Genomic DNA, 20255 nt, shown 5'->3' on the forward strand with positions numbered 1-20255 from the left:
ACTGCCTTTTTAGATTTTACTCAAACTGGATTATATGTTTCTATGGAAACTGTTTTTTACTTCCTTTGTCCGCTATAGTGAGACATGTGACTGGACTTGATCTTAGCTTCAGTGTTTGATTCGAGAGGAGGATGTCTTGAGGCCCCTCCCCCATAGTGAAGAAGCCCTCATTGATGGCTAAGTCTCCATGATTATTAGTATTTTATTATTTTATGTTATTCCTGTGATCCAGGTGGAAAATACTGACAGACTTGGGAGAGAGATTACTGAAAACTAGGTGTCAGAATAGTTTAGCGACCCTTCCTGGTATAGGACGGTGCTGGGACCCCTGACACCCTGGGCAGCAGTGCTGATGCTTCAGGGCTTCCAAAGTTTGTTTCTACCTTTTACTAAAAGGTCTTCTGCTATCTCTGAATGGATGAAAGGTCATTTTAAGATTTACCAGTTAAGCTATTTAAACTGCTTGCGTTTGTGATTCTTTAATCACAACTGAAAAAAAAATGCACAACCTAACAGTTGAGAATTGTGTTTTATTCGGCAGACTTTCTGAGGGCTTAAACCCAGGAGGCAACCTCTCATATCGCTCTGAGGGACAGCTCCCAAGAGGAAAGGGATGTAGAGGATATAGAGGGCCCAGGATATATAGGAGTTTTTGCAACAAAAACCAGGTAGTTGGAACATCAAAGATTATTGTTAATTAAAGAAAACCAAACGTCTCAAGTTAACGAATTTAGCTCTTTTCTATGTATGGGAAGATGCAAGCGTCTGGGCTCATTGAAATGATTGCTTTGATATGCACCTTAGCTCTCTAGGGCCAGCATCCTGCTTTTCTCCATCCTGAATCCCCTCAGGGTGCACCTTTGGAAGCAGCTGCAGAGGCTGACAGCTTAGTGGCAGGCAGCCTGTTTGTCTCCCTCCTGAGTTCCCTCAGGGCTCACCATCAGGGGCAGCTGTAGCAGCCGATGGCTTGATGGCCGCAACATCCTTTGCTGATGTGGCAGGTGGCATTCCTTGCCACAGTGTAAATTGGACTTTCTTGATATTTTGTGAAGAAACAAAAGAACTTACAGACATACATTGGATAAGTCTTGCATAAAACTGCAAATACCATTCCTGATTTCAGAGAAGCAGTATTATCTCTCTCATTTCCTACCACTAACTATGTCTTACGGAGCAGAGGTTTTGTGAATGCCATTTTCTAATGCACAGTACTGGGTACATAGTAGACAGTGATCAAGTTTTTGATGAATTGAATGACTTGAGTGAATGAAATAGTTCTCATTTAGATCTCAGGTCAAATGCTACCTATTGAGAGAAGTTCTCCCTGGCCACCTTACCTGTAAACACAGCCCCTGTCACTATTCCATTAACCAACTTTATTTTCTTTAAATCTCATCTTAGAAATAGCACGGGCATTGTAGTACATCTATATTTATTTATTGTCTCTCTTCCTCTTCTAGAATGTAGAGGGCAAGAGCTGTGTTTGTTTTGTTTACCAATGTGTATCCATAGTACCTAGAACGGTCCTTGGCATGGTGTGTTAAAAAGTGTGCCATAGGTGTTCCTTGACTGAATGAATCTAATGATTCTTACCTGCTTGGAATGATTCTACTCAAAATGAAAGACTAGATCACAGGTCACCTTATGTCCTGTCCTATCCCTGTGACTCTAGGAAAGTATTAAAGAGAGGGAAGGGGGTGGTCTTTCACAATCCCAGAACATCTTTTATTGAAAAAACCTTCTCATGTGCTGTAGTTTACCTCCTTGTTTTTCCTGATGGTTTTTATACCTCTGTTACTTTATTGGTGTCTAAACAGCCTCTGATAAATGTCAGTGTTCTATTTTATATCTACTTCAGTATAAATGCTTCAATATTGAATGCAATATTGGCTCTTAGGGTTCCCTGAGCTCCTGCCGTGTCTTATTTTTAGAACTCTCCAGTGGGCACCAGTGAGGAATATCCTTAAATTGCCCACACTGACAGTAATAGGGACAGAGTGTTTGGCTCAGATGGGTGGTACTGGCTCTTCTGATCAGATCTTATGCTACAATTATAAGCACTATTGAGTTAAGTGAAAACAAATGATTTGGCAGAAACATCAGAGATGTTCCCTTGGGCTAAGGATGCTCCCTGTTTTCAATGCCTACATCCTCTGCTTTTTGTATGCAATAACAGAAAAAACATGAACCACAAATCAGAAAGATCTGACGTCTAATCCCAAATCCCAAGGGTTCTTTATGACCCCAGGCAGGATACTTAACCTCTCCCTGCCATGGTTTTATCATCTTTAATATGACAAAAAGGCATCTTTTTTCTTCCAGAATGGGAGTCCTAAAATAATGAATCAATCCATGCAAATAAAGCACTCTGAGCCTTTTAGAAAGGACATTCTCACAGTAAGACAGGACATTGGTAGAATGCCATTCAGTTCTGACGAGTCTTTCCTACTACAGAGACTGCTTGTTATCAGGTTTGGGAACCTGTCCTGGTGTATCCCTTCCTGTTTATCATGCACAACTAGTTAGATGTTTGTTCCAACTCCCACGACTAGTAATCTAGAAATAGAACCAAAGCCTGACTCCACTGAGAGCTGCAGAAAACTCTTTTAAGAAGAAGGCAGGTATGCAGTCTACAGAGAGAGAGCTTTTTAACTCACATATGGGTCTCGCTGGATTCCTTTTCAGCACAGAAAATGACCTGGTTCTATTGAATTTCACTGTCAAGGTAGTTTCTTGTTTACACTGAGCAGCTGCAAAGTCACTGGGTAGTGGATTAGTGCCAGGAGCTGCATACAGAGTTTGCCAGTACTGGTTTGTGTATTTCGAGGAGCAACCATGAATTAGTCTGTGCAGTCAATGCAAAACAAATCTACATTAGTCGTGTTCCATATCCCTGCCTCCTAGATTTCTGAAGATATTCCTCTTAGGTTTCCTAATTAGGGGCTGTGATTCCCCCCCCCCCCACCTCCGCCTTCTTTGCAGTCTTAAGCGAATTGAAGATAGATGTCTGGAGACTAGGATTTTAACAGACTTTGCCAAGAAAAAAAAACTCAAGCCATTTAGCTGTTTGTTCCTTTCCCTCTTAAACTCATTAAGAATGTAGCCAGGGCTTCCCTGGTGGCGCAGTGGTTGAGAGTCCGCCTGCCGACGCAGGGGACACGGGTTCGTGCCCCGGCCTAGGAAGATCCCACATGCCGGCGGAGCGACTGGGCCCGTGAGCCATGGCCGCTGAGCCTGCGCGTCCGGAGCCTGTGCTCCGCGGCAGGAGAGGCCATAACAGTGAGAGGCCCATGTACTGCAAAAAAAAAAAAAAAAGAATGTAGCCAGAAGCCTGATGCTACCAAGAGCCTTTGACCGCACCATTCTAAGTGTAAGAATAGCAGCTATCACGGTACTGATAACAGGCATTAAATGGGCTGGTGATGATGATGATGATGATGATGATGATGATTACCCTTTGACTTTCCACCATCATCTAAGTCACATGACAAAATGTAACGGTAGACAATCTGATCTTGATGAAAGGGTCTCCCTACCCAGGGAACTTGTAATTGTGTGCCAAAGCCCAAAATACTTATTTCAAGTTCTTCAAATCATCCATTCAACTTAAAGAATGGCTAAGATCTTTTCAAATACTATATGAAAGTAGTGAGGCTGGCCTAAGAAATCACAAAAAGTGGAACTACTTTAATCCATCTCTTAAATTGGGAGCAGAGAGTTCTTTTCTTTTTCTTCCTAGTAGAAAAGGTCTACACATTTTTTGAAGTATAGAATTTCATAGAGTATAAACTTTACATCAGTGGGTCTTAATGCTGGCTGCCCATTAGACTCATCTGGAGAGCTTTAAAAATTACCTGAGTCCTATAGCCATCCTCAGATTCCTGATTGCAGTGTGTTGTTTGTTTGTAAATCTCCTCAAGTTGTTTTAAAGCACTGTTAAGGTTGAGAATCACCTGTTGTGGCATTAATTGATCCTACCAGCTCAGTTTCCCTTTAGCTCTATTATGTTAATCTTACTGGAAGGTCTGCAGTAAAGATTCCAATGGAAATCCAAAAGAAATCCAAGAACCTTTGATGAAATTGTGATTCTGAGTTACTCAATGGTGGAAACCGTGTCTTATGTCTTCTTTGTGTCCTCTTGAATAGTTATGTTATATGTTATAGGGGAGGAAACATTTTTCCTGTATCCTTCTAGCTTCTTTTGGCAGGTGTAATAATTAAATTGATTTAAGACAGATTAGCAGGAGAAAGACAAATTTAATTACATACGTATGGGAGCGCCATAAGAATCTGAGACCCATAGGCAGTCTTGGCAGTTGAGGCTTACATGCCATCCTGAGCTAAGGAGAAGGGGGGCAGGGGTTTGGGCCTTCAGAGGAGGAGGAAGGCAGTTCACATGGAGATGCAAATGTTTGCCATGCCCTGTAGAGACCATGGGACTCGGAGAAATTTGAACAAACAGGCCCTGTGAGCTCTACTGATGCACCACACCTAGCTCACACTCTTTGTAGTTATCACTGGTGATAACTCTCTTCCTGGACCAGTTCCCCTGTCTAAACTCTTTTAAGCAGTTAAGGGGAGGCAAAAAGCTCTTCCTGAGTCTTCTGAGCCTTAATTGTCTTCAAGTCAAAATAATCCACATGCCAAAGTGGCACTTTGGGGGGAAGCTTATTCTGAACCCCTTCCATTTCTTAGTACAGGACTTTAGTTGTCATTAAAGTTTAGAATTTATGGTGATGACTTTGTTGTCATGTAGCTATAACACATGATATCTGCATATATTCTCAGAGTGTAGCCTTCTTTTTCTACCTTTGATATATTCTATATCCTTCTTACAGTCTTCATTTGTCATATTTAAAAAATCTTCTAGCCTAGCTGTGAATCTGATGGAGGTCTTCCAACTCCTTATTTACCAACCTAAAACTCTAGAATGAAAACAAATACTATGAGTTACTATTACTCAGATTTCTTTTTAAAAAAGGGATTTAAGAACCAAAACTTTAAAATGACCATAATTGCAGAGGGAGATGAGCTTCTTGAAAAATAATACATTGTTTTGTTTGTCCCATCTTACCAAAGACACGCAAGCTCTGACCTGGATGGAGAGGTGCAAACTCTTACTTTTGAAGAAATTCTCTTGTCCATCACACTGGTTGTTTCATTTATTCCTAGTTTTCCTCCAACTCCTTAAGGGTCACTTTTCCAAATCATAATAAACGATCTATTTTTCAATCTCAGTAGTGAACATGGAAACATGCACTGGGCCCTGAACAGGAAGACTCATTATTTTTCTCTATCTCTTGTCACTTATTAGAAAATGCCCTCTAATAAACTGCCACAGTGCAGTTTATGGAACTCAACCAGGACTGTGAATCCAATTTATGCCAGGAATTTCTTCAAGTAACATATGGCTAGACCTCATCTCAGAACAACTAAATCAAAATTTTGTTTGGGGAAGGGAAGGTCTGGGATTCAGATGAGTGTATTAAAACAAAAAATTATCTGAGATATTCTGCTTAGAAAAATTTTGCTTCTCCCAATATCATTACAAAAATTATTTTAGATTTTCTGCTGATAGTTTTACAGTTTGTTCTTGTTTCTAAGTCTGTACTTGATCTTGACATAATTGTATAGGTTTATGATCTGACAAACTTCAGGATCTTCCTTTATTTTTCTTTTAAATGGATAGTCAAGTGACTCAATATTACTAGGTGATTCTGATGTGAAGTCAGGGTTGAAAAGTAAATTCCCAAACCCTCTTTGACCATGCAGTCCATCTGACTTATTTATTTTTTCCTTTTAATTTTATTTATTTATGTATTAAATAAGCAACAAATACACATCATGAATTATTTAAAATCTATTCAACGTTAGCAGAGAGGAGAAAGTCTCCCTTTCTCCTGTTCCCCTTAGTTTTCCCTAACCTCCCAAAGCAATTACTGTTCGGTTTCTTGAATATTCTCCATCTGACTCCTTTTCAGCTAGGCAGCTATATACTTCTCTTTCCTGTTGATCATGGAGAACGCATGCAGCACCCTCTCACTTGCTACTGGAGAATTATCTAGGTCGTTATTTTGAATTTCCAATCATCAGCTGTTTCTGCTACTCCCCTGATTTTTGTGTCCACTTTTAGTTATACCATTTCAGCATTAAGTATTTCAGAAGATACATCACTAGTCACGAAGGCCATGATAGCTCTCCCTCTATGGCCCCCACTTTCTTAACCTCAACTGTGTAAGCAAGGACTTCCTTGGTGGTCCAGTGGTTAAGACTCCACGCTTCCACTGCAGGGGGTGTGGGTTCAATCCCTGGTCAAGGAACTGAGATCCTGCATGCCACATGGAGCGGCCAAAAAACCCCCCCCAAAAAGCCAGCAATCCCCAGGTTTAAGAAAGCTTCAACTATTCCACCCATATTTATAAAGAAGAAAAAAAAATCAACTATGTAAGCTACATCAAATTTGGAATTGTTTTATGGATCAAAAAAGTGAACAGCAATGGAATAGGAAAACAACTGAGCTTATATGAAAAGATTTGGGTTTGATTTCCTCTGGGAATGCATCTTGCAAACTGTAAAGTACTTAACAAAGTGGAGTTTTGTTACCGCCACTGCTGTTGCCATCACCCTTATATGATGTGAGATTCCAGGGTACCAAGAAGGCTCAGGCATAACCATAGGAAGATTGATTTGGTCTAGGGGTTGCACCTGCTGGCTACATCGTTAAGTTAATCACTAAATCAGAAAAGGAGAACCAGATTTTAGGACAGAAAGGAAATGCAGAGAGTAAGATAAAAAAGCAGACAGCCCAGCCAAAAAAAATTATTTTCATATTGTACTGTACTGACCTTTTTGTTTGCACTTAAAAATGACTAATTGAGAGCACATTTGAATCTGGAATTTGCTTTAATCAGTGTTTCATAAGCAAGTTGATCTATAAAGGCCTGGACAATGTAAATACAAAAAATTAGTAGTTAGCCGTAAGAGGGAAAGTTGATGATGGCCCTCAAAATTTCTAATTAGGATAAATGCCTGAAGAAAATACAGGTGGCCTCACTGTGTTTAGCTTTGTGTTTTAGCAAGTATTTGAGTTTATGACATTTCGTTTCTCATAATAAGAATCAAGTCCGAAGTAACTCTTGTGATTTTCCAACTGGGAGAGAAGAAAATGTACATGACCTTATTTACAAATGATGACCTGCCATATACAGGTTTGTCTCAGTTGTAGGCAAACTTCATCTGAAAGGCAGCAGATGAATATATAACAATAATTGTATAGGTTTTACAGTGAGTTTTTAAAAAATTATTAAAGTATAGTTGCTTTACAATATTGTGTTAATTTCAGGTGTACAACATAGCGATTCAGTATTTTTGCTGATTATATTCCATTATAGGTTATTACAAGATAATGGGTATAATTCCCTATGTGATACAGTAAATCCTTATTGCTTATCTATTTTATATATAGTAGTTTGTATCTGTTCATCCATACCCCTAATTTCTCCCTCTGACTTCTTTCTCCCCATTAGTAACCAGTTTGTATTCTATGTCTGTGAGTCAAATTGGTGCAGCCATCGTGGAAAACAGTATGGAGGCTCCTGTAAAAACTAAAAATGGAACTACCGTATGACCCAGCAATTCCACTCCTGAGTATATATCTGGAAAAATAAAAATACTAATTTGAAAAGATAGACACACCGCCATGTTCATAGCAGCACTATTTACAATAGCCAAGATATGGAAGCAACCCAAGTGCCCATCAACAGAAGATGTGGTATATAATTGTATAGTTTTTTTGTTTTTTTGTTTTTTGTTTTTTTTACTTGTTGACAGTTTTGCTTTATTTATTTATGGCTATGTTGGGTCTTCGTTTCTGTGCGTGGGCTTTCTCTAGTTCTGGCAAGTGGGGGCAACTCTTCATCGCGGTGCGCGGGCCTCTCACTATCACGGCCTCTCTTGTTCCGGAGCACAGGCTCCAGATGCAGGCTCAGTAATTATGGCTCACGGGCCCAGTTGCTCCGCGGCACGTGGGATCTTCCCAGACCAGGGCTCGAACCCGTGTCCCCTGCATTGGCAGGCAGATTCTCAACCACTGAGCCACCAGGGAAGCCCAATTGTATAGTTTTTAAAGTCCACGATTATCGAGATGGAACTTGACCATTTGAGGGTTCTTTAAAATGAACTGTTTGAATGTAGGATCTGCTACTGGGAGTTAACATCCAGAACTCAGCAGACGTGCCAGCTGATTTTTACATCAGATTCAGTGGGGCAAAATGAGTTTGGGGACTTGTATTAGGCTTGGATATACATTTTAAGTAGGATTGATGTGGCTGAGGAGTGGACTGTACAAATGATTTATTTTCACCAACAGAACCATTTGGAAAAAAAAGGTGCACAGGAAAGCAATATAACATGGAATGAATCAACCCTTCTTATTTGCTTGAAGTAACAGGTCAAACATAGAGATTTTTTTTTTTAATGACATGAGTCTAAGTGTTACACAAATAAATTTCCTCTTTTAAACATGCTAATGCCTTTTCATTTGCATATTTATTATGACATATATTCACCTCTTGGTTATTGAATTTCCCTGTTGAAATGGAAACTGTCTCTTCATTTTAAAAGTGATTGCCAAAGAGACATCCCGGGCATGTTTCTGCTTCCATATTTCTAAGCAACCCACAAAAGAATCATTATCCCAGAGTCACAGATGTGAGAATGTCCAAGGCAGCGTATTTGTGTCACGCTGTATGGGACTTTTGACTCTGACTTCTGGATTTTAACTATGCGCATTTCCAACTCCACTGAACACTGCTTAGGTGAGCTAGTGTCAGTCAGGTGAGTGCATTCATTTCTTTTTGAAAGCCCTGAGCTCTCCTCTTTCCGGGTGCCGAGCCTGCTGCAGAGTTGAGTGCCGAGTTTTGAAAACAGAGTTGGGGATCAAACCACTTGAAAGCTAATTGCTGTTACATATTATTTTTATTTAATTAAAAAAAAAAAGTCTGTCCTGTTCCTTTTGCCTCTCCCTGCCCAGGGCCCACATCAGTGGTGTTCAGAACTCATCTCAGAGGTTTATTGTAGTCACCTCGGCCTCCCTTGGTTTGCTAACTGCAATCTCGCAGCCTCCGGGGAGCAGTTGTTCTCAGAGATTCAACCTGTTCCAGGGCTGGAGAGTCGCTGCCAGCGTTTCATTTCATTTTTGTTCCATCTGCAGGGGCTAGAAGCTGGTTTCATACTTGACATGTAAAGGCATTTGGGGCATATTGTTCATTTCAATATACATTAATGATGATTTTTTTTTTTTCTTTTTTTGCGGTATGCGGGCCTCTCACTGCTGTGGCCTCCCCCGTTGCGGAGCACAGGCTCCGGACGCGCAGGCTCCGGACGCGCAGGCCCAGCGGCCATGGCTCACGGGCCCAGCCGCTCCGCGGCATATGGGATCCTCCCAGACCGGGGCACGAACCCGTATCCCCTGCATCGGCAGGCGGACTCCCAACCACTTGCGCCACCAGGGAGGCCCTAATGATGATTTTAAAGCCTGTATTGCAGTCTGGCTTTTCCACATTCCGTAGACCCCCATTACAGGCTGATTGAACACAGAAGTACCTGTGTTGAATTGGACAGATGCTAAAAGCACATTGTCTCCTGTCTTCAAAATATCTGTCAGAATGCCATTCACAGTCTGGTCAGGATTCCTGATTGTGAGGCCGACAAACAAACCAAAAAAATCAAGAAAAAGTGGAAGCTGATTGGAGGGAAAGCCCCGCCCCACTGCCATTCCATATCTCATTAATAGTATCAGGTTCTACATAAAGCTAACATGGTAAATAGGCTTAGTCTCACCAGCCGACCCTGGAATATTCAACTCTTCCCTCTGTCTCTACAGTGTCTTAAAAGTGGTGTTCAAAACTGTTGAACACACATTCCTGGAACTTTCGTGGTTGAGTCAAGGAAGTATTTGGAAGGTTGGAAGGATGAAGGTGCACAGTTGTTAATATTTTCATATTTTTTCTTTTGTTGTATTTTATTTATTTAATTTTTTATTAATTTTTATTGGAGTATAGTTGCTTTACGGTGTTGAGTTAGTTTCTGCTGTACAGCAAAGTGAATCATATATGCACTCTATAAAGTGGATATACATATATCCACTCTTGTAGATTTCCTTCCTATTTAGGTCACCACAGAGCACTGAGTAGAGCTCCCTGTGCTATACAGTAGGTTCTCATTAGTTATCTATTTTGTATATAGTAGTGTATATATGTCAGTCCCAATCTCCCAATACATTCCACCCCTCCTTCCCCCCTTGGTAACTGTAAGTTTGTTTTCTGCATCTGTGACTCTGTTTGTGCTTTGCAAATAAGTTTTGTGTGGACACAGTCTGAAAACCCGTGGGATGATTACCTTCTTTTGCTAGGCATTGGGACTTTGAAAATCTGAATCCCCTGTTTGGGTGCAGTGGCAGAAGCAGCCAGAAATCTTCAAGAATCACTTATTAGTAGAAGAATTCACAGCTCTGCATGGTTCCCAAAATACAGCCTCGAGTAAAACAACAAATTGGCTCATTAGCACCTACTTTTAAACCCCTGCACTTAAGTGGCATCACTGCCTTGCAGTGAGGATGGTACAAATCACCTGTGGATTTCTGTGTAGCCGGAACGCTCCAACGTCACAAGTCATGCCAATTAAACAGCTGACCGGACTTCCTGTGGGGAGGAATCTTCTGCATCTTTGTGGCCAGCTAATGAAGGATCATTTGAGCAGCTATTTTTTTTCCTTTTCCTCTTTTTTTTCTATAAGAAAAGAGTTTGAAATTGAAGAGCCCCCTTGTAGAAGCTGTGCAGTTTTTATTAATATGTGTATAATTTACTAGCATTCACAAACCTGGTGACTAACTCACACATATCCTCTTGACTAGAGATTGAAGAACAAGATCTGACCTCCTAGGAAACTTCTCATTAGACTCAACTGACACAGCATCTTCTCTTCCTATTTCTTTCGCCCGCTCTTAGGCCCTTCTGGCTGTTCATAAAGCTAGTTGCCAATATGGTACTGTACCAGCTGCCTCATGGTATATCTTAAAGGAAGATGTGAAAATGGAACCCAGGATGAAGTGTCTGTTGGCTCCATCAATTTGAGTACAATTAGTCTGGAGTCGGTAGAAGCCACAACTCAAGAATAGACTAGCAGATGTATTTGGGAAGACATCGGTTCCCCCCGTGGGGAGCAGGATGTGCTTCTTTTCCTCCCATTCCTCCTGTAATAGCCTACAGTTTAGGGTGTAAGTGAGTGGAAAAATCATACTGATGCCATATTAATTAGATACATTAATACCGTGGGCTTTTCCAGAGAGGCTGCTATTTCAGTACATTGGAAAGGAGTGTGTTATTTCTCTCATGCCTTAGTATAGAAAAGGTAGACCCGGGAGAGCTATAAAAATCACCATTATATAAAGTGTCTGACAAGTCAAGTAGGATACAGGTCAGAAATGATGTGTGACTCCTTTGTTCTGGAATTACCCGAGACTGACTTAAGTTATAACTTGGTCGCTGCTATCTTTCTTTGCAAGGCTGGGTCTAGGCTACATTGTGAAGGTATAAAGTGTCCCCTTTTCCCACCTATGTTGTGTCCCTCTTCACCCCCCATCTAGGGACTATTTGCCGCAAAGCGCTACTTCACCCGCCCCCCGGCTCCGCCCCCTGGGCAAAGTTTGCTCTCAGGACAGGTTATGACATTAATCTAAGTATGCATCAGTGTTTTCTTCTCTCAAAAAGCACAGTAGGAGTAGGTGAGAGAGCCATGGCCTTTGGGGACCAAGCATGGCCTCTCGGTACATCTGAAATGGCACAAGCTGAAATGCAGTATCCTCCGCCCCTCTGTACTGGGAGGGGAGACTTGTCCCCAATCTGCCAGCCTTGTCTGGAGAGTCAGCTGTGATATTGGCCTCAAGACCTCACCTAATAACTGTACTGGAAAGGGGAGAAGAGAATTCCTAGTATTGGGGAATCAATAGGGTTTAGGAAGGAAGGCACTTCCTTGACGAATATACATCAGATCCCTACTGAAGCAATTCATAGAACGAGTACATCTCCTGCTTTTAGAGTGGGAATTATGCTTTCAGAGTGGGAATTTTTTTGTCATTTATCCATTTGTTACTTGGCAGCAGTTTTGTATACAAACCAGTGTTGTAATTTATACGCTTCAATATTGATTGAGTTATTCGTTTCTTATAAGCATGTATTTTTACAGCCAAAAAGTTTTATTTATCAGATATACATATATATGTATATAACCCTGCCCCTTAGTTTTAGATCACTTTTGACTGAACTTTTCTTTATACCATCATTTAGCTTTTAAAATGGTGAAAAAGAAGATTGAAACTTGGCATATATATATATATATATATATATATATATATATATATATATATATATATATATCTACCTATCTATCTGTCTGTAGTGAGAAGATTGAAACTTGGCATATATATATATATATATATATATATATATCTACCTATTATCTATCTGTAGTGGGCCTTTCTGAATAAAGAAAATTTCATTGAAGACCCCTGGAAGATACAAGATAAAAATCAAACTTTGAACAGGGTACCTTCTGCCTTCTTCATGTCCATTAAAGAACACTTTTTCAACACTGACTTTCTGGCTGTTTCACCTCTGCAGTGGTTATCTGTGTGTGGTTGAGTGTATATGCACCAGGATTGTCGGAGCTGTTTCAAGTATAGCGACCCATGCCCTTACACGCTCCAAGTTACCGCCAGTTATAACAGATCTCAATATGGCCCTTTTCCCGTGAGTGTGTGACACACCGTGATGGCTGCAGTTGGGCCGCTGTCATTAGAACTCTGTGGAAATGGCAGAACAGAAGAATGTCTCATAAACACGTGTCATGCTTAGAAAGAACTTGGAGCGGACTGAGTTTCATCGGGAGACCCTTCTCTCAGTTACTCTTTGTTTTGCTGAACAGAGGGTGTTCAAAGTGGTCCTGATGTGAGCAGGGGCTTGACCGTTCTCTAAAGAGCCAATCTTCCGGGCTTCCCTCATGGTGCAGTGGTTGAGAGTCCGCCTGCCGATGGAGGGGACACGGGTTCGTGCCCCGGTCTGGGAAGATCCCACATGCCGCGGAGCGGCTGGGCCCGTGAGCCATGGCCGCTGAGCCTGCACGCCCGGAGCCTGTGCTCCGCAACGGGAGAGGCCACAACAGTGACAGGCCTACGTACCACACACACGAAAAAGAGAACCAATCTTCTATTGTCAGTGACGGTCTAGAAACTTAGTTGCCATGTCTAGTGGGAGACCACTCATTGGACTCCAGCACTCACGAGTGGAAGAATCACCTCCATAATATACAGTGACAGATGCTCCCATGAATGTTGCCATTCTGCTTCCCTATAAATTTCAATATATAGGCACACAGATAATTATTTGTTCCTATTTGACTAAAACCAGTGCTAATTTTGTGTGCATATAAATTTGGATGCGGCTTGACATCACTTGGAATAATAATAATTAGGGAGAAGAGCCCTGTTATTTATTGAGCGCATACTATGTGCCAGGTGCTTTATACAAAGGATCGCATTTAATTTGCATAACAACTACATGAGTTATATGGTGTTTTCTCTCTTTTGAAGTTTGGGAACTGAGACTGAGAAACAGTGATTTACTTGTTTACCTCCAATGTCCATGCTCCTTCATGTCTGCTGTGCTGTGATCCTAGGAAATTAAAGTGGTGAAGAGTGCAGATGTCTTATTTGAGGCTCTCAAACAGATATCCCACGAGGTGGACACAAAGCTTCCATGTTTTAGTGACTTGCTTTGGATTATACGGTTACTATTTGAATGGCTGGTGCTGCAATACAGGTCTTGTCACTCTTCCTTCAGTACTGACCTCCAGGACTTCCCTGACGGTCTAGTGGTTAAGACTCCACGCTTCCACTGCAGGGGGCACGGGTTCGATCCCTGGTCGGGGAACTAAGATCCCACACTCTGTGACACGGCCAAAAAAAATTAAAAAAACTGACCTCCATCAAGTGGAAATGAATGACACTTTTGCTTCTGAGAAGCAGCCACAGTGTGACTTAGCCAGTGGTTTGGTCACTTTTATGGCAGGAGGTAATTCCACCTGCATGGAGACCTGTGCTTATAGTTCAGTTGGTGATGCAAGAACATATAAGGTGTTTGTACTGAGCAGGGCACCACCTCAGATTGTACTGACACACACACACACACACACACACACACACACACACACACACACACACACACACACACACACACACACACACACACACACACACACACACACACACACACACACACACACACACACACACACCACTGTCACTGCTCCTGTGTCTTTAAGTACATTCACAGGAGCCAGGCTGGTCATGTTGTGCCCTACAGATGCCATTATCACAGCAGTCCCCTGACCTTCCCTCTTAACATTTCTTCTCTCTGAAATGTCCTCTCTCCCCCTGTCTTGTCAGCTGCTCCTACCCTATATGATAGAGATCATCTCTTACACATATGAGCAGAGGGCTTCTTCATTCAGGTTAGAAACCATATGACTTATTTCTTTCCTTCTGTTGATTAGTAGACCCATGGGCATAGAAATGGACTCAAATTGTCAATGATTGGGTACAATACATAGGAAGGTGACAAATACTTGAGCTAACACCACTTTAGGCAAGTAGCGATTGATCGCCAGATTTGTAATTATGACTAATTTTTAATGGGTGCCATATTTTGAAGATACAGCCATTGGAAAATATCTCCTGAAGTATGGAAAACTAGGTAGCATCTTTTCTACAGAAGTATGAAGGGTGACTGCTGTTGGCTTTAATTGAAACTAAAGAGCTTGAGCTGGAGTCAGTTAAGACGTAAAATAGCAGCAAGGGGTTTGTAAACTGAAAGAAGTTAATAAAGAGAATAGTAGTTCTGAGTGAGCTTCAGTGATTTCCTTTGGTTGAGCTTTTGTGTGGATAATGTGGCAAGTGAGACAGTGGATGGCAAAGCACACACTTTGAAAATGCAAAAGTCTATAGGAATGTAAGAGATAATTAATACAGGACCTATATAATTAGGTAATTAATACAGTACCAGTGTCATATATGTAATTTTTAATTTTTTATTTACCCCATTAAAAATAAAAAGGAACAAGAGGAAGTCATTTTAATGATATATTTTATTTGACAGGATATATCCAAGATGTTATTATCACTTCAACATGTAATCAATCTTTTACAATCTCTTTTGTACTAAGTTTGGGGAGTCTGGTGTGTCTTTCACATGTACAACACATTTCAGTTTGGATTAACATGTTTCAAAGGCTCAGTAACTCACGTGGCTACCATATTGGACCCGTCAGACCTAGGGTGTCTGTCTAGGAATGAGATACAAACCCCGGGATTCTTGTGTGAGCTGCAAAATCATCTATAAAGCTTTTACAAAATAAGCTTTCCTAGACCCCATTCGTAGAGGCTTTGACTTGGTAAGCCTGGGGTGAGGTCTCAGCATCTGTTTACGAAGCTCTGTACGTGATTTTGGCAGTGACTTTCAGGTTCAGCTTCGCTCATGAGCCTCCTGAGGGGGGCTTAAGCCTCACGCCTAAGGAGTGCTAACTTTTTCTCTCCATTTAACCCTTGGTTGTGGGATAATGGTTAGTGGGACTATTTTTTGGGGGGTAGGGTGCACCCTGAGGCATGTGAGATCTTATTTCCCCGACCAGGGATCGAACCCGCGCCCCTTGCAATGGAACTGCAGAGTCTTAACCACTGGACCGCAAGGGAAGCCCCAAGGGGCTATTTGTTTAGAGTGTGGGTGGTCACGTACAGAGTTGAAACTGGCCCTCTTCTAGCAGAGGTGAGTGCCGGGAAGTTGTCTTCATTCTGTCTTCTGACCCCTTGGATGCCCATTACTTATTTAACTCTCTGTGTCGCAACAGTCAGTCAAAAGGCAGAAATCTGGGAAGGTTCTGTTTCAGCCCCTGGCTAAATGCATTATTCTTTTAGCTACCCTTTTAAGCTTCTTGGTGCTTCTGTTTATCCAGCCACAAAATGTGGTAAATGCTGATGCATATACACTCGGAGACCCCCAGGTTAAAACAGTGCTGTGCTCTGTATACCATGTCACCTCAGGATTATGGTAAGCTACCCAGCATGCCCGTGAGTTAAGTAAGTGTTTATAGAAATTTGAACAAGGCTGTGCTTGAGAAGGTCAGATTGACGTGCTCAAGGACAGTGCGTTTCTCTAGGGCTCTGATTCTTCTGCCTCAGAACCAGTTGACGTCCTCCTATTGACTACTTTTCTAGTCATCAGCTTCCTTTTTTTTTTTTTTTTTTTTGCGGTACGCGGGCCTCTCACTGTTGTGGCCTCTCCCGTTGCGGAGCACAGGCTCCAGACGCGCAGGCTCAGTGGCCATGGCTCACGGGCCCAGCCGCTCCACGGCATGTGGGATCTTCCCGGACTGGGGCACGAACCCGCGTCCCCTGCTTCGGCAGGCGGACTCTCAACCACTGCGCCACCAGGGAAGCCCATCAGCTTCCTTTTCTTCTACCTCTGCCCCTGCTCCCCACTTCAGAGAGATTAGATGGGCAGGCTGTGTGCTTGTGAAGATTTGCTTTCTGGTGACATTACCATGACCTGTTTGCTAACCCTCTCAGGGTTGGAAGAGACCTCAAAACCATTTAGTTAACCTCTAATATGATTTTTGCACATCCTTTTGAATATCCTCACATTTAATCCTCTAGTTTATTTTTTAGCAACACCAATGATAGGAATTTCACCACCTCCTAAGGCAGTCCATTTCATGTCTAAACGGCTCATTTTCCCCTTTAATTTAACTGAAATGTTTATTTCTGTAACTTCTACCCTTTGAAGCTGTGTAGGACATCTAAACGTGACAACCCTTCAAGTATTTGAAAGTAAGGATTTGGGCCATGACACTCCCACCTCCATCAATATATTCCACCTGCCTTTTCTTTTTAGATTGAGTGATTCTGAGTTCTTCCAAGTGTTCCTCAGAAAACATGGTTCTAAGTTTCTTTACTTTCCTCTGAGTGGACGTCAAGGACTATATATTAAATGTGATACTTTAATTAGCATGGCCCCTGTGCAAGTATGACATGCAAATTCGTGAAGCGTTCCATATTTTTTAAACATAAGACGAAAAGACAACCCTCCAAATGGGAGAAAATGTTTGTAAATGAAGTAACTGACAAAGGATTAATCTCCAAAATTTACAAGCAGCTCATGCAGCTCAATATCATAAAAACAAACAACCCAATCCCAAAATGGGCACAAAACCTAAACAGACATTTTTCCAAAGAAGATATACAGATTGCCAACAAACACGTGAAAGGATGCTCAACATCACTAATCATTAGAGAAATGCAAATCAAAACTACAATGAGGTATCACCTCACACCGGTCAGAATGGCCATCATCAAAAAATCTACAAACAATAAATTCTGGAGAGGGTATGGAGAAAAGGGAACCCTTTTGTGCTGTTGGTGGGAATGTAAATTGATACAGCCACTATGGAGAACAGTATGGAGGTTCCTTAAAAAACTAAAACTAGAACTTCCATACGACCCAGCAATCCTACTACTGGGCATACACCCTGAGAAAACCATAATTCAAAAAGAGTCATGTACCACAATGTTCACTGCAGCTCTGTTTACAATAGCCAGGACATGGAAGCAGCTTAAGTGTCCATCAGCAGATGAATGGATAAAGAAGATGTGGCACATGTATACAATGGAATATTACTCAGCCATAAAAAGAAACGAAATTGAGTTATTTGTAGTGAGGTGGATGGACCCAGAGACTGTAAGACAGAGTGAAGTAAGTCAGATAAACAAATACTGTATGCTAACCCATATATATGGAATCTAAAAAAAAATGGTTCTGAAGAACCTAGGGGCAGGACAGGAATAAAGACGCAGACGTAGAGAATGGACTTGAGGACACTGGGAGGGGGAAGGGTTAAAAAAAAAAGTGATACTTTAAATATAATCCGACCTGCACAGATTCACAAAATATGGATGAAATAAGGAAAATAAAGGAGCAACGGAAACCTCTGTGAAGGTTTTCTTTTCTCCTCTGAGTGATCATAGAATTCACAATGTAGAAAATAATCGTTCAGAAAACTTCTTGCATTACTTTTGTGAAACCAAGTAGGAGAACAGTGGGATCTTTCCTTTGCTAAATATTGCTTTCTGGTATTACACTAGCAGACTTGTTTTCAGGTTAACTTAATATAATAAGTAAACTATCCTCTGAAGATCTTCTATAAGCATCCATATGCTTGTATTCTTACCTTGAAGGCATCTATCTCTTTCTTGTACAGGGAGCAGACTTAAAACTATTAAAAAGTGGTATTTTTAACTTCTGAGTCTTGTTGCCCCTGCATGCCCCTTTTTAGTGTTTGAAATTAAACAGCAGGGAGATTTCGGCTGAATGGTCCAGAGCCATTATAGTGAGCTAGACCTCTGAGATGCATTCCGCTGTTCAGAGCCAACAGACTACTTAATCCACATCGTTGCCTGGCCTCTAGGGTGCGCACCCAATGGAAGGCATTTATTTAGCAAATTAAAAGCACAGCAAGTAAAAGCCAAGGTATTATGCAAGCCCATTTATCGACTCCTATTCTGCTACTGTTTACTAAATGTCTCAGTGATGGAACATGATGGACGAGTTGATTCTTACAGTCACTTGGCTCCACTAAAGATGAAATACATCTTCCCTGCTTTATTCCTCTTGCATTGACAAAGCAGCTTATGGTAGAATTGGCGGTTATCCAGCTCCAGCTGGAGAGAGTATGTAGATTTCAAGGTTTGTTTTTGTTCTTGTTTTTTCATTTTTGAATTATTCTGTCAAGTCCGCTAGATGCAACTACATATAAAGAGATGCTGGCATGCTTGGGATTCAGTGCCCGGTTCTCACGTCTGCTTACCTAAGTCCCTTCTTTCTCTTCTAGTGGATGTTCGTATATACATAGGTGAGTACACACGTACATGTACACGCATGGGTGAACATGGATCTCTAAAAACCCACCTGTGGCTACCTCGGGTAGCGTCCACCCAGTCAGTAAACAGAATGAGAAGTCCAGGGATTTTTCAGCCTGCCACTGTATTGTGTGTTAAATTCTACTTGCTGAAATGCTTTTATCATCAAAGCCCCTCTCATCTTTTTTAGCAGGATGGATGACAAACAGAGCTGGATATCTTTGTCCACCATCAACCCTGAGAGACAAAGGGATTTATGCTGCTCTTTTTTTAAAAAAATTTATTTTATTCAAGTATAGTTGATTTACAATGTTGTGTTAATTTCTGCTGTACAGCACAGTGATTCAGTCCATTATTTATCACAGGATATTGAATATAGTTCCCTGTGCTCTACAGTAGGACTTTGTTGTTTATCTAGTCTATGTATAATAGTTTGCATCTGCTAACCCCAAACTCCCACTCCATCCCTCCCCCACCCCCCTCCCCCTTGGCATATGCTGCTCTTTGAAGAGTGGGATATTAGATATAATAGTGATGAAATATGGGTAGACAAGGGAGAAAGTGTTTATGTCATTATTTCATTTAGGATCTTCCTGCACTATGATCCTGCGCTATGCTTTCCTAACCCCTACTCTTTCTTGTATACTGACCAGGCTGGATTAATTTATTCTTGGTCCTCTTTGACAATTTTGCCCTCACTGATAATCTCCAGTATGAAGTCAAACTGATCAAACCAATGTTTTCTCTGGAATGCTCATTCATAAGTCACAGGCTTCTGGGATACATTTGCCCTTTCCTGCTAATAAAATTGCAAGGCACTCTATGCCAGGGCAACTTAAAGCCTATGCATCTAAAACTCGTGGGTACCCTGGGTCTGGTGAGTGTATCATGGAATTGTAGTTTACAAACACTTTCAACAGCAAACTTGTTTTTCAAACTAAATCTTTTCTGGAAGCTCAATATTGGATATAGATAAATGAAGTGTAGTTCTCAGGTGAAACTGAGGATGTAGTCCAGAATCCCACGGCATGATAAGCTGAGAAACTTGCTTATATGGTTTCCTCCTCATTCACTGACACAAGACTGAGGGACTCAAAGGTATGTTACATCCTATTTTTAATCCTACTTCTTGCAGAATAATGGATGGTGCTTCTTCCTGGCACGTTTGCGCCCCACTTAGGACACATTTTCTGTTGTTCAGTGTAAGGAAAACATGCTGGTGTTCAGAAACTGT

The 20255-nt window shown here is 41.3% G+C and overlaps 1 protein-coding gene and 1 pseudogene across 2 annotated transcripts in view; both read left to right on the forward strand.

Annotated features, from left to right (window-relative positions):
* UNC5D (unc-5 netrin receptor D) overlaps positions 1–20255 on the forward strand; it is a 620692-nt gene that overhangs the window by 203898 nt on the left and 396539 nt on the right. The gene's annotated exons all lie outside the window — the stretch shown is intronic.
* LOC132481397 (U6 spliceosomal RNA) lies at positions 17071–17167 on the forward strand (annotated as a pseudogene).

Source organism: Mesoplodon densirostris, chromosome 20 (genome assembly GCF_025265405.1).
Source record: "Mesoplodon densirostris isolate mMesDen1 chromosome 20, mMesDen1 primary haplotype, whole genome shotgun sequence".
Lineage (NCBI taxonomy): Eukaryota > Metazoa > Chordata > Mammalia > Artiodactyla > Ziphiidae > Mesoplodon > Mesoplodon densirostris.